Consider the following 13,681-nt stretch of genomic DNA (forward strand, 5'->3'; position numbering starts at 1 on the left):
TGGCAAACAACCGACTCGAATGAACTGTTTGTGATGAGAAATTACAACACAGACGGTTAATACAGTTAGTTCTTGTGCGATTCTGTGTGTACAAAAAACTTTGAAAAATGGAAACTAGTTGCTTGCGGTGGCTAGGAGTATCGCACACGACGCGTCTGCGAGTACTCATGTGCGATGATTAGTATGTTACACATACGTTTCCTTATGTTAACATGTGTGTGAATTTTCAATATGGACTGTTAATATGCAAATGCCTTCTGGACATCGGGCACACGCTTAAACATAATGAACTGTGTACGATACTAATACTTTCCATGAAAATTTATGAACTTGGGTAACAGCATTTGAGTAACATATATGTAGTGGTTACACTATTCGACAAAAGGAGGATCTTCGTAACATGGTTTTCACAACCATATGGTCCATATCTACATACTTAACATAGTAACAACTATCACATTTTAAGAGGCTAAGGGCCAACAACCATATGGTCCAGATCTACATACTTAACATATATAGTAATTAATAGCTAGCACATTTTAAGAGACTAAGGGCCAACAACCACAACTATCCGCTGGAAGCAGCTTGATCACGGCGACTCGGCATCTCGTCAATGAAAAGGAAGAGCCCTCCTGTGCCTTGGTAGAGCATGAGTAGAACAGTGTCTCCAATTTTCCAATATGGATGCATTGCCACGAGAAGCGAGAACTTGTTAAGTTGAATGGTTCCATTTCTGCGGGAAATGCAGTACCTTGCAATCACTTTGGCGTTATTAGCAGGCACAAGTGCAATTCGACCACGCCGGGAAAATGATCCAGGAACTGCTACAGGGGCAATTTCTGTTGACAGTAGAATAAAAACCAATTGTAACATATCATTGAAGATAAATATAGTTTATGAGCATCAACATTAAAATAAGACTTTTTACCAGCATTTTATGCACACAATTGGTCTTGTTCAGTGTGTGCACCATAGGTCTAATTAATCCCATGCAAAATCCAGTGTTCACTGTGCTATCTCTGTCAGATTATCCACAAAGTTTATGACATACTTCAAGTCCTTCTAGTGAAATTTGGTACGCTTAGTAACATACAGATCATTCACTATGCATCCCATCATATCCTGCTTAAAAGGTGGAAAGGTATTATTTATTCAGAACATGGCAGAAGAATATATAGTGCGCATAAATTGGCAAATAGAATTTGTTACTGCCTAGGAATGGAGTCAGAATATTAAATCACAATTGGTTGCTTAAATAGTGATCAATTAGTCAGAACAAATACCCCGATTTTGCTAAGTAATATGACATCATGGAGAGAGTTGAAAGGACACTAACCTCGATCAGACTTTGATCGGCTGATGACAATGGGGAAGTAAACATCCATCTTAATTAGACCAGGCTGTGGTGCACGCACTAGAATTTTATTGCGAGCTTTCAGTTCATAACACTTAGACATTTTTATCCAAAGGTCGGAATTAAAATAGGAGTGACCATCTTTATCAAGTTTTATGCTAACCGTCATTGTAAATCCATGTTGCGTTGTCAATATGACATCCTGGGAGTCATCAACAAAGTAAAGCCCAAGATTTCCTTCTACTCTTGTTCTTGCAAAGCAAGGGATGTACTGCTTGAAATGAAAATTAAGATCGTAAATTAGATATATTGAAATAACAGAGCAAGATGCAAATATGGGAGTAACTCATAGAACAGATCAATATATAGATGAAAGCAAAGTACAAAAATATAGAATTAAAAATAGATAATGTAACAAAGATTTGATGCAAATATATAGATAATGTAGCAACAGACGGTACATGTTCACAAATTTAGGCCATGACAACCGCGGTAGGTTGAGATTAAACATACCGAGCGCTCCCTGAAGTCATCCGGAATGGTGAGATAGAACTTCGTTTCGACTGGCCACGAGCACTCTTGCTCGATTTGTGCTCGCACCGTGGACACACAAATGAACACCCATGAATCAGCTAGAACAAAAATGATTCCATGATGATTTCCGCCAGTTGATTAACAGTGACGGACGGACTGCGATAAGAGATGGGTGAATATTTCCCTAAGTTGATTACCTTCTCCATGAGAAAAATCCGCGGCCCAATCCCGCAGAAAACCCCAGTCGACCAGAGTCTAGAATGTTGGTGCAGATAGGCGGCGGAAAGCGGTAGGGTCGAAATCCCGTGCCGTTTGGAGCGCGACCTACGCCCGCCGCCAACTGCCGTCGAGCTTAGGGTGTAGAGTTGCGAAGGATTCTGCAGCGAGTGAGTGGGGACGAAGTGACCGATGGTTTTCTTTTTTCCTTTTGCATGTGTGAGTGAACACACACGGTTCGCAGAGGCGACGGAGATGAATCGTGTGCGGTAGTAAATCACAGAGACTGAATGGGAATCAAAATTTCCTTTGTCATGCATCCATGATCTTTTTCTACGATGAACATAAACCCTACTAATCACCATGTTCAAATTTGACACTTTTCCGGGTTCATTTACAATATTTAGGGGATTATGTGCATTTTGTAGGCATTAATGCACATAATTCAAATTCAAAGAATTGGTGCTTGAAAAGGTGCACAAGAATGGTCTGGAAAAACCATACTCGTGGTATTTAATAATTTCTCAAGCCTTTTACAAGGAATGGGCAGAGATTTCAATGGAATGTGTGGCAATAGTCAACCACAAACACGTCATTTACTGGGTTATCAACTATAGAACAATGAAATACGTGCTTGAAAAACATGACACCTGGCATGGTGCCATGGTATGGCCTCACTATGCCCTGGTTAAAAGCTGAGAAGGTTTGATTTATGTTGTCATGCAAGCCCTTCATAAATCGAACCATCACCGAGGAAGTTCAATGCTTTTGAGAGGGAAATCGCCAAGATTGAAGGTGAATCCAAATTTTCGTCCTAGTTTGTCATTCAGGTTTTTTCCAACAATCAACATACCGCCTCAAATGCAACGTGTACAAATTTACATTTTTCCGAACTCATTTACCATATTTAGGGGATTATGTGCATTTTCTAGGCATTAATTATGCACATAATTCAAATTCGAACAATCGGTGGATGAAAAGGTGCACAAGAATGGTCTGGAAAACCATGCTCGTGCTATTTAGTACATTCTCATGACTTTTACAAGGAATGGGCAGATATTTCAAGGAAATGTGTGGCAATAGTCAACCATAAACGCGTCGTTTACTGGGTTAACAACTATACAAAAATGATATACATGCTTGGAAAACATGACGCGTGGTGTGGTGCCATGGTATGGCCTCACCGTGCCCTGGTAAAAATGTCGTCATGCACGCCTTTCATAAATCGAACCATCACCGAGGAAGTTTCATGGTTTTGAGGGGGAAATCACCAAGATTGAAGGGGGATCCAAATTTCCTTTGTCCTTTGTCCACGAGTTTTTTCTATCATGAACATACAACCTACAAATCACCGTGTTCAAATTTGGCACTTTTCCGGGTTCATTTACCATATTTAGGTGATTATGTGCATTTCCTAGGCATTAATGCACATAATTCAAGTTCAAACAATCGGTGCATGAAAGAGTGCACAAGAACGGCTTGGAAAACCATGCTCGTGCCATTTAGTAAATTCTCATGCCTTTTACAAGGAATGGACAGATATTTCGATGAAATGTCTGGCAATAGTCAACCACAAATGTTTGTTTGTTGGGTTTTCAACTATAGAAAAAATGAAATAAATGCTTAAAAAACATGATGCCTGGCATGGTGCCATGGTATGACCTCACCATGCCTTTGTAAAAATTTGAGAAGGTTTGGCTTATGTCATCATGCACACGCTTCATAAATCGAACCATCACCGAGGAAGATCCATGCTTTCGAGAGGGAAATCCCCAAGATTGAAGGGGAATCCAAATTTCCGTCCTAGTTTGTCATTCAGTTTCTTTCCAACGATCAACATACTGCCTCAAATGCAACGTGTTCAAATTTGACATTTTTCCGGGCTCATTTACCATATTTATGGGATTATGTACATTTCTAGGCATTAATGCATATAATTCAAATTCGAACAATCGGTGCATGAAAAGGTGCACAAGAATGGTCTCGAAAACCATGCTTGTGTTATTTAGTACATTCTCGTGCCTTTTAAAAGGAATGGGCAGATATTTCAAGGAAATGTGTGGCAATAGTCAACCGTAAACGCATCATTTACTGGGTTAACAACTATACAAAAAATGAAACACATGGTTGGAAAACATGACGCCTGGCGTGGTGCCATGGTATGGCCTCACCATGCCCTGGTAAAAATTAGAGAATGCTTTCCTTATGTCGTGATGCACGCCTTTCATAAATCGAACCGTCACCGAGGAAGTTTCATGGTTTCGAGGGGGAAATCACCAAGATTGAAGCGGGGTCCAAATTTCCTTTGTCATTTGTCCACGAGTTTTTTTTCTATGATGAACATACACCCTGCAAATCACCATGTTCAAATTTGGCAGTTTTCCGGGTTCATTTACCATATTTAGGGGATTATGTGCATTTTCTAGGCATTAATGCACATAATTCAAGTTCAAACAATCGGTGCATGAAAGTGTGCACAAGAACGGCCTGGAAAACCATGCTCGTGCCATTTAGTAAATTCTCATGCCTTTTACAAGGAATGGACAGATATTTCGATGAAATGTCTGGCAATAGTCAACCACAAAAATTTGTTTATTGGGTTTTCAACTATAGAAAAAATGAAATAAATGCTTGAAAAACATGATGCCAGGCATGGTGTGCCATGGTATGACATCACCATGCCCTGGCAAAAAATTTGAGAAGGTTTGGCTTATGTCGTCATGCACGCCCTTCATAAATTGAACCATCACCAAAGAAATTCCATGCTTTCGAGAGGGAAATCACCAAGATTAAAGGGGAATCCAAATTTTCTTCTTTCTTTGCCCTGGAGTTTTTTCTACGACGAACATCCACCCTGCAAATCAACGTGTTCAAATTTGGCATTTTTCCGGGCTCATTTACCATATTTAGGGGATTATGTGCATTTTCTAGACATTTTGCGCATATAAATCCAATCCAGCTACAGCTGCACGGGCGTCATGTGAGGAACGTGGATTGCCATTCGATCGTGGCGCATCCTACGGTGCACACGCAAGATCCGCGTGGCTAGGGTTCCGGCCAATCATAACGCAACACACAATAGGCTCAACGCGCACTGTTTGCGGAAGCGACGGAGATGAACCGTGTGCAATAATGAACGAGCGAAATTGTAAGGGAAGCCAAATTTCTGTTGTCGTTTGTCGTTGAGCTCTTGAATACCACCACACTGTACGGCTGCCCGGCCCTTCCGTCCCAGAGCTCTCTAGGCGTCGTCCATGGCACGACGACGCACAGTAACTGGTAAGGAAGCGATGGCATCCCGCCGTGCCGCGTTCCTCGCCGCCCGCGACCGCACACATGGTAAGGAAGCGATGGCATCTCGCCGCGCCGAGTTCATCACCGCCAGCGGCCAGACAGTTACATTGGCGGACTTTGAGGCTGCCATGGCCGAATGGGTGATGGATCTAGAGGCAGCCAAAGCCGCATAGAAGGAGCGGAAAAGGCAGAAAGTCATCAAGAAAAGAGAGTCCCGCCGCCACAAGAAAAAAGAGGCCGCACGCCATGGTGAGGAGAGCTTGGTGGATATCAAAGCATAGTGGGCTGCCGCCTACAAGGCCGGGAAGGAGAACACCAGCGTCTGGCCAGCATGCCCTGATGGCAGCATGTGAGAAGTAGTTTAAGTTTGTAGTATTAGAACAAATTACCAATAGTACTTTAAGTTTGTAGTATTAACGTACAATGTCGGTAAGAGCATCATTTGAGGGCTTTGAGCGTTGATTAGCATGTGTGCCCGTGTGCGTTTTTTGCGTTAATCATTAGAAGATCACAAAACACACGGTTTCTATGCCGTACCCGTCTGCGTTTTTTGCGTTAATGAACCATAAGTCAGTTACCTGTGCGATGTTTCCTAATAAACCAGGCGTACCATTGGCCGAAAAAATCAACTACACGTGTACATTTTTTTGGAGATGGGATCTGCCAACTTTTTTTTTCTCGCACACGAGTATTTACGTGCTTCGTCTGTGTTGTGTGTTTCCCCCACCCATGTTTCATGTTTCGCAGCGAAATTTTCATTAGGCGCGCGGTTTCAGAATTTATTCCTCCAACCACATCCCCACCCTCAGTATCCCCCCTCGCGCCTCCCCCTACCGACATCTCAAATTGCGCCGCCGCAACCACAACTTCAACCACATCTACGTTCTGCTCGAATCCAGTCAGGTAACCCACCGATCTCTATCACGGCCCCGGCCTGATTGCTTAAATGGCGCTTGCGAAACATCCTCATGCCTCCAAATCCCCATCGCTAGGAGCTGATAGCGGTCCATGGCGCGATGGCCGCTGTGCATGTTGACCCGTAGGAACACCTTGCCTCCGCCGCGGCCGCCGACATGGTGCAGGCTCTGGCCCAGATGAAGTGCCCCAGCGACCACCCCCCGGGACTTAACAGGTAAGCTCTGACCAGCTAAATCTTACCAATGCCACTTGCAACGGCTATTATTTGTATGGTTGATGCATTAAGCATCTTCGTGCTTGTTTATTTCAGTACTGCACACTATGTGATGTTCAAATATTACCATATCCAACTCAATTTCACCAATACCAACAACAAACTTACAATACATGACTCAGGATATAACTAGAGATGCTTCCCATTTGCTATTTTTAGTGGATGCTAACCCTGTTGTACTTAACATGCCTGTCCATGTACTTACACAGGGTCATAACGGCCAATGATGTTGTTTGCCGTCGAGGTTAGCTGCATCCCATGTCTTACAGTATTTCACATCGTTTGTGCAATTTCAGTTTAACTTCTACCATTTACTGGTTGCCTGTAGGTACACATGTCTGTGGCACTGATCCACGCTTCGACCCAGAGCAACAGCTCGCCTCCGCCGTTGCTAACTTTGGGCGGGCTATGGCCAAGATGAAGTGCCCCAGCAACTACCTCCCAGGACTTACCAAGTATGTACTCACCAGTCAATCTTACGAACACCAGTTGCAATTAATGCCTATGTTCTGTACGGTCGATGTATTAAGCATGTTCTAGTAAACATTCCTAACACGTTTTAGCTACTTTCCCTACCTTTATAGACATCTGGGCCATTCTCTGCTCTGGCAGCACCTGCCTTGTGATGTTTAACTATGCCAATTGCATTTTTATCAGTACCAGTTTCAATATCTATTAAGGCCTGTTGCAATTTACAGTTGAATCCATTTTTAAATAGTTGTATTTCAATGGCTACAAACTTACAAAACATGACTTAGGATGCTGTTAAGCCTGTTGCAATTAACAGTTGTATCCATCTTTTAATCTGTCCATTTGCTACCATGCTACTCTCCGCAATGAAGATATACTAAAGATGCTGCCCATTTGCTATTTTTGGTGGATGCTAACCCTGTTGTACTTAACATGCCTGCCCATGTACTTACGCAGGGTCATAACGGCCGATGCTGTTGTTTGCCATCGAGGTTAGCTGCATCCCATGTCTTACAGTATTTCACATCATTTGTGCAATTGTAGTTTAACTTCTACCATTTACTGGTTGCCTGTAGGTACACATGTCTGTGGCACTGATCCAGGCTTTGACCCGGAGGAACAGCTCACCTCCGCCGCCGCTGACTTTGGGCGGGCTCTTGCCAAGATGAAGTGCCCTAGCAACTACCTCTTAGGACTTACCAAGTATGTACTCACCAGTTCAATCTTACCAATACCAGTTGCAATTAGTGGCTTTGTTTTGTACGGTCGATGTATCAAGCATGTTGTAGTAAACATGCCTAACACGTTTTAGCTATTTTCCCTACCTTTTTATAGACAACTAGGCCATTATCGGCTCTGGCAGCACCTGCCCTGTGATGTTTAACTCTGCCAATTGCATTTTTATCAGTACCGGTTTCAATGGCCATTAAGCCTGTTGCAATTAACAGTTCTATCCATTTTTAAAGAGTTGTATTTCATTGGCTACAAACTTACAAAACATGAATTAGGATGTTGTTAAGCCTGTTGCAATTAGCAGTTGTATCCATTTTTTAATCCGTCCCTTTGCTACCGTGCTACTCTTTCGCAATGAAGATAACACTACAGATGATGTCGTTTTATTACCCATTTGCTATTTTTGGTGGATGTTAACCCTGTTGTAGTTAACATTGGCTTTCCATGTACTTACACAGGGCTACAATGGGCGATGTTGTTGTTTGTCGTCGAGGTTAGCTGCATCCCATGTCTTATACACCATCTATTCCTAAATATAAGTATTTTTCGAGATTCCAATATAGACTACATAAGCAGCAAATTGAGTGAATCTAGATTCTAATCTAAACTATATCTATAATTCTATATACATCCGTATGTAGTTCATATTGGAATTAAAAAAAACTTGTACTTAGTAACATAGGTAGTTGTATTTTACATCATTTGCGCAATCTCAGTTTAGCTTCTAACATTTACTAGTTGCTTGTAGGTACATATATGAGCGGTACTGATCCACGCTTCGATCCCTTCGGCGTATAGGGCAATGAGATATTCATGAACAAGCGTCAAGTGAGGAAACTAAGAAAGATTGTTAGGCAAAAGAAATGGGTGATTGGAATTAGGCTCTTTATTTACACTTTGTCCAAGACAACAGTGAACTTTAGGATGGTAAGTAATGTGTTGCATTTTCCTCCTGCCCACAACAAGTTACTCTATTAGACATCAATATCTGATATTTTTCTCTTTTCAGTGGTTTCCGAAGCTATTTACTAATGGTTACCTTGAAAACTACATGACCGGAGTGGAGGCAACTAAGGTTAAAGTATATAATTCATGCTACCATGATAATGCCCTAGAAGTCTTCCTGAAGGCGGTGAAGGATGGGCGGGCGATCGTCACAAGGGGTTCGACAAAAGTGGTTCGTGCCTATGGCATGCAGGAAGGAACATTATGGGCATTCTGCTTCTTCAACACCATCGGCAGTCAGAATGATTTACACTTGTCTCTTCACCTTTACCGCCTTTAAATATTGTGGTTCATCATAGTTAATTGCTACCTAATCCTGTAATTACTGAACATATTGTACTGGCAATTTTATTGATGGATTCTTTGTTGAACCATTGTGCTGAGAATTCGAATTGCACGTTTCATATTTCAAAATTTCCAATTCGAATAATAAATTACAGGAAAAAATAAAAATATACAGGCGCTAATAAAATAATGTGCACATGATTAGAAAGAAAGCAGCGTGTGCGATGTAAAAAGAGAACAGACGGTCATGGAACTTTGCAAACGGTTCTGGCAGTAAAAGCGCTTGTGATGGATAGCCGAATGCCACACAATTTTCTACATCAAATCGTGTGTGATGTAGTTGATAAAAGCAAATAGATAACCAAGGTAGAGCGTGTGTGATAGTTACACCTTTCACACACGAGCGTATACATAAAACTGTGTGGGATGTACATACGAATGGAAACGTTTTCCCTGGATTGACTGTGTGGGATGTACGTAAGAGCGGAAACGTATTCCTTGGATTTACTGTGTGTGATATACATACGAACGGAAATGTTTTTTGGGATTCACCATGCGGGATGTACATACGAACGAAAATGATTGGGTTTTGATGCCTCGCCCGATCGCACACGAGCTCATTTTGCCCCAGCCTGTGTCCGAGGAGGGCCTATCCCCGACGATTTCTGGGTCATGTGAGAAGGACCCCCCTATCGCCCACACTCACTTGGTGACGGTTCCAAATGCCATGGTGGAAAGGGGTTAAAAACCGTTTGTATAGCACCCACGCGTACCAGTGCCTCCTCCCTAATGCCAGAGACGCTGTCCATTTGTCGTTGTGCATTGGGCCGTATGCCTCTTACTCCGTGCTGCTGGAGCTGCTTCGACGATGGCCGCGTGAACCGTACCGAAGCCGATTCACCCCCGCTGTTGTGCATGACACCGGAGCGGCTCCAACTTTGGATCCGTCCAGAGCCTCGGTGTTGCTTCCCCGTAGCCGTTGACTGTCGCGACATCTCTGCTTCCCTGCCGCCGGTAGCCACCGCAACCGCGCCAGCATCACCGACTCGGCAGCTGGAGCTGCCTGCTTCACCGAGACGCCAGATAGGTCGCACCCTCATCTCAAATCACTTTATTTAGGCGTCAGTTGTCTGAATTTTTATTTTGGGCCAATCGATTCCCAATGGGAAGCAGCACTGATAACATAAATGGTTTAGATCTGAAATCATGGCACCCGGGCCCAAAGTGAAAACCATTAAGCATGGCAAAGTCATATCAACATCAATCTTAGAACATAGTGGATACTAGGGATCAAGCCCTAACAAAACTAACTCGATCACATGATGAATCTCATCCAACTCCTCACCAACCAGCGAGCCTACGAAGGAACTACTCACTCCCGGTGGGGAGCATCATGGAATTGGCAATGGAGAAGGGTTGGTGATGATGAAGAACGAAGATCCCCCTCTCCGGAGCCCCAAATGGACTCCAGATCTGGCCTCCCAATGAAGAACAGGAGGTGACGGCGGCTCCGTCTCGTGGATCGCGATAATTCTTTTTCCCTGATTTTTTTTCTGGAAAAATAGGATTTTATAGCGTCGGTTTCAGGGTCTGTGGGGCCACCAGGTGAGGACAACCCACCTGGGCACGCCTTGGTGGGTCGTGCCCACCCAGGTGCCCCTCTCCGGTGGATCTTGGCTCCAGAAATTCTTATTTATTGTATAAAAATTCCTCGCAAAGTTTTGTTCCATTCTGAGAACTTCTATTTCTGCACGAAAACAACACCATGGTAGTTCTGGTGAATACAGCGTCAGTCCGGGGTTAGTTTCATTCAAATCATGCAAATTAGAGTCCAAAACAAGAGGAAAAGCGTTAGATAAAGTAGATACGTTGGAGACGTATCAACTCCCCCAAGCTTAAACCTTTGCTTGTCCTCAAGCAATTCTAAACTGAAATAAGCTTAAACAGCAGCCAGGTTTTCAGCTAACATTATAACTAACCATGTCTATAATAAATCTTAAAGATTATAAGGACTCATATCAATGACATAATCAGCTAGCAAGCAATAATTAGATATCTCAAACGGCAACACGTTGTCAAAACAACCATGATATAATATGACAATAGTGGTATCTCGCTTGCCCTTTCTAAGACCGCAAAACATAAATGCAGAGCACCTCCAAAGTTCAAGCAGTGACTAAACATTGTAATTCATGGTAGAAAAGATCCAGTCATGATGCATCCAACATTAGCTACACACAATGCATAAGTCGTGACAGCTGTGCTCTCAGGTTCTAGCGCTTGTTTTAGAAGGTGATGACACAACATAAAAGTAAATAGATAGTCCCTTCACAGAGGGAAGCAGTGATTTGCAGAGGTGCCAGAGCTCAAGTTTTTAAAACGGAGGTAAATGATATTTTGAGACATGCACCCTTCTCATTTACTTCACGACCATCAGTTATCAATATATTCCATGCTAAGCACGCTAGTGGCGGTTCCCAAGTGATAAAAGTAAAGGTTTTGACTCCATTGGGAGTTTTTGTTTGATTATTTGTAAGCTTTTTTCTGTTTGCAGTTTGGGACTGGGCATCCCTATTACCACCCTTTTCTCGTGCGATGATGAGTGAATAAACACTCTACCTGAGAATAACCCGCTTAGCTTGGAAGATACCGACCACCCCTTATCGTTCCATGAACGATCCAGGCACACAAAAATGAATATTTATTTAGAAGTTTTTAGAGGTGGCACATGCAAATTTACTTAGGACGGCAGGGTAATACCGCATATAGGTAGGTATGGTGGACTCATCTGGAATTACTTTTGGGTTCAAGGTTTTTGATCTACAAGCAGAATTCCCACTTAGTACAGGCGAAGGCTAGCAATTAGATTGAGAAGCGGCTAGCTAGAGAGCAACAATGGTCATAAACATGCATTATGCATAAGTAACATTGGAGACTAGCATGAGTAGGATATGAACACCATGAACATAAATATCATAGAGGCTATGGTTGTTTTGATTCAACTACATGCATGAACATGTGCCAAGTCAAGCCACTTGAACATTCAGAGGAGGATACCATATCATCATACTACATCACAATCATTTTAACGCAATGTTGATATCCAAGATAAATCATTATCCACTCCCAGCTACTTATGCATGGCATGAGAAACTATAATCTCTAATTTTCATTGCAAACATGTTTAATCATAATGGGCTGAATCATGGATACTAGGTTAAACATATTTACACAAACAGAACAAGTCGAGTTCATACCAGTTTCTCTCTGCCACGACCAGTTCATCGAATGTCGTCATTATTGCCTTTCACTTGCACGACCGAATGGTATGAAAATAATAATAGTGCAAGAGTGCCGTGGACTAAGCTGGAATCTGGAAACATTTTATTCAACAGGAGAAGACAAGGTAAAATGTGCTCTTTATTAGATCAACAATTATTCATATGAGATCCACTCAACATTTTCATCGTGGTCTTCTCCTTGGTACAACTCGAATAAAAAGAAAAGAAATTCAAAGAAACACACTGAAATATTTTTGGAGTTTTTGGTTTTCTTGAACAAGCAAATAAAAGGGAAAAGCAAAAACGAGAAAAACTATTTACACGGGAAAGCTCCCAACAAGCAAAAGAAGAACAAGGAAATCTTTTTGGGTTTTCTTTTTTATATTACCACTAAGCATGCATAGAAAGTAAACTAACTACAACTAAATTTTTTGGTTTTTCTAAAGTTTTTCAAACACACAAGAAGAAAGCAAGAAAACAAATCTAAACATGGATGATACAATGAAAAAGTGTGAACACCGACTAATGGAATGAGTGAACATGAATATAATGCCGGTGGGAACAGGTACTCCCCCAAGCTTAGGCTTTTGGCCTAACTTGGTAGTCGATCAGTAGCCTGGATAGTAGTTGGCGTGGTAGCTCATGGAGGCTCTCGGTGCGGATGCCTCGGCCTGCCGTGCTGCCTCCACTGCTGCGTTGTGAGCTCGGGCCTCGCTCTCAAGAACAAAATATCTTCCTTTGCTGTGATAGTCAAAAAGAGCAGGTGCAGGAAAATATGTGTGCACAACAAATTTTTGGTTAAACAAAAGATTATAAGTGAAGTTATCAATCTTTCCTTTGAGGATCTTATGATCTTTAAAGGTGTCAAAATCTAAATACTGTGTGGGTAGGATAGGATCAAAGGGCAAAGGTGAAACACCCAGCCCTCGTGCTAAACACGTGGCATATATTCCACCATAGAAATAGCCACTGTTAGCGTTGTGCTGAAGTCTGCGTGCAACAATTGCTCCAAGGTTATAATTCCTTTCACCGGTAAGAGCGGTGCATATGAGGCTCAAGTCTGGAGCACAAAGTGTACTACAGTCTTGCTTGCCAACTATACACTTCCCATTAAATAATGCAAAGTACCGAATTGCGGGAAAATGAATGCTCTTTATTCTAGCTTGTGTCACTCCCCTCGTCTCACCGCAGCAAAGGCTAGTTAAGATGATTGGTACTCAGCCCTTGGCGGTTCGTCAAGCGAACCCCAGAATGGGAGTTTGCAGTGGTAAGGAAAATTCTCTAGTGGTAAATGGATTATCATAAAGCATAAACGAC

The sequence above is a fragment of the Aegilops tauschii genome, chromosome 7 (genome assembly GCF_002575655.3).
Source record: "Aegilops tauschii subsp. strangulata cultivar AL8/78 chromosome 7, Aet v6.0, whole genome shotgun sequence".
Taxonomy (NCBI): Eukaryota; Viridiplantae; Streptophyta; class Magnoliopsida; order Poales; family Poaceae; genus Aegilops; species Aegilops tauschii.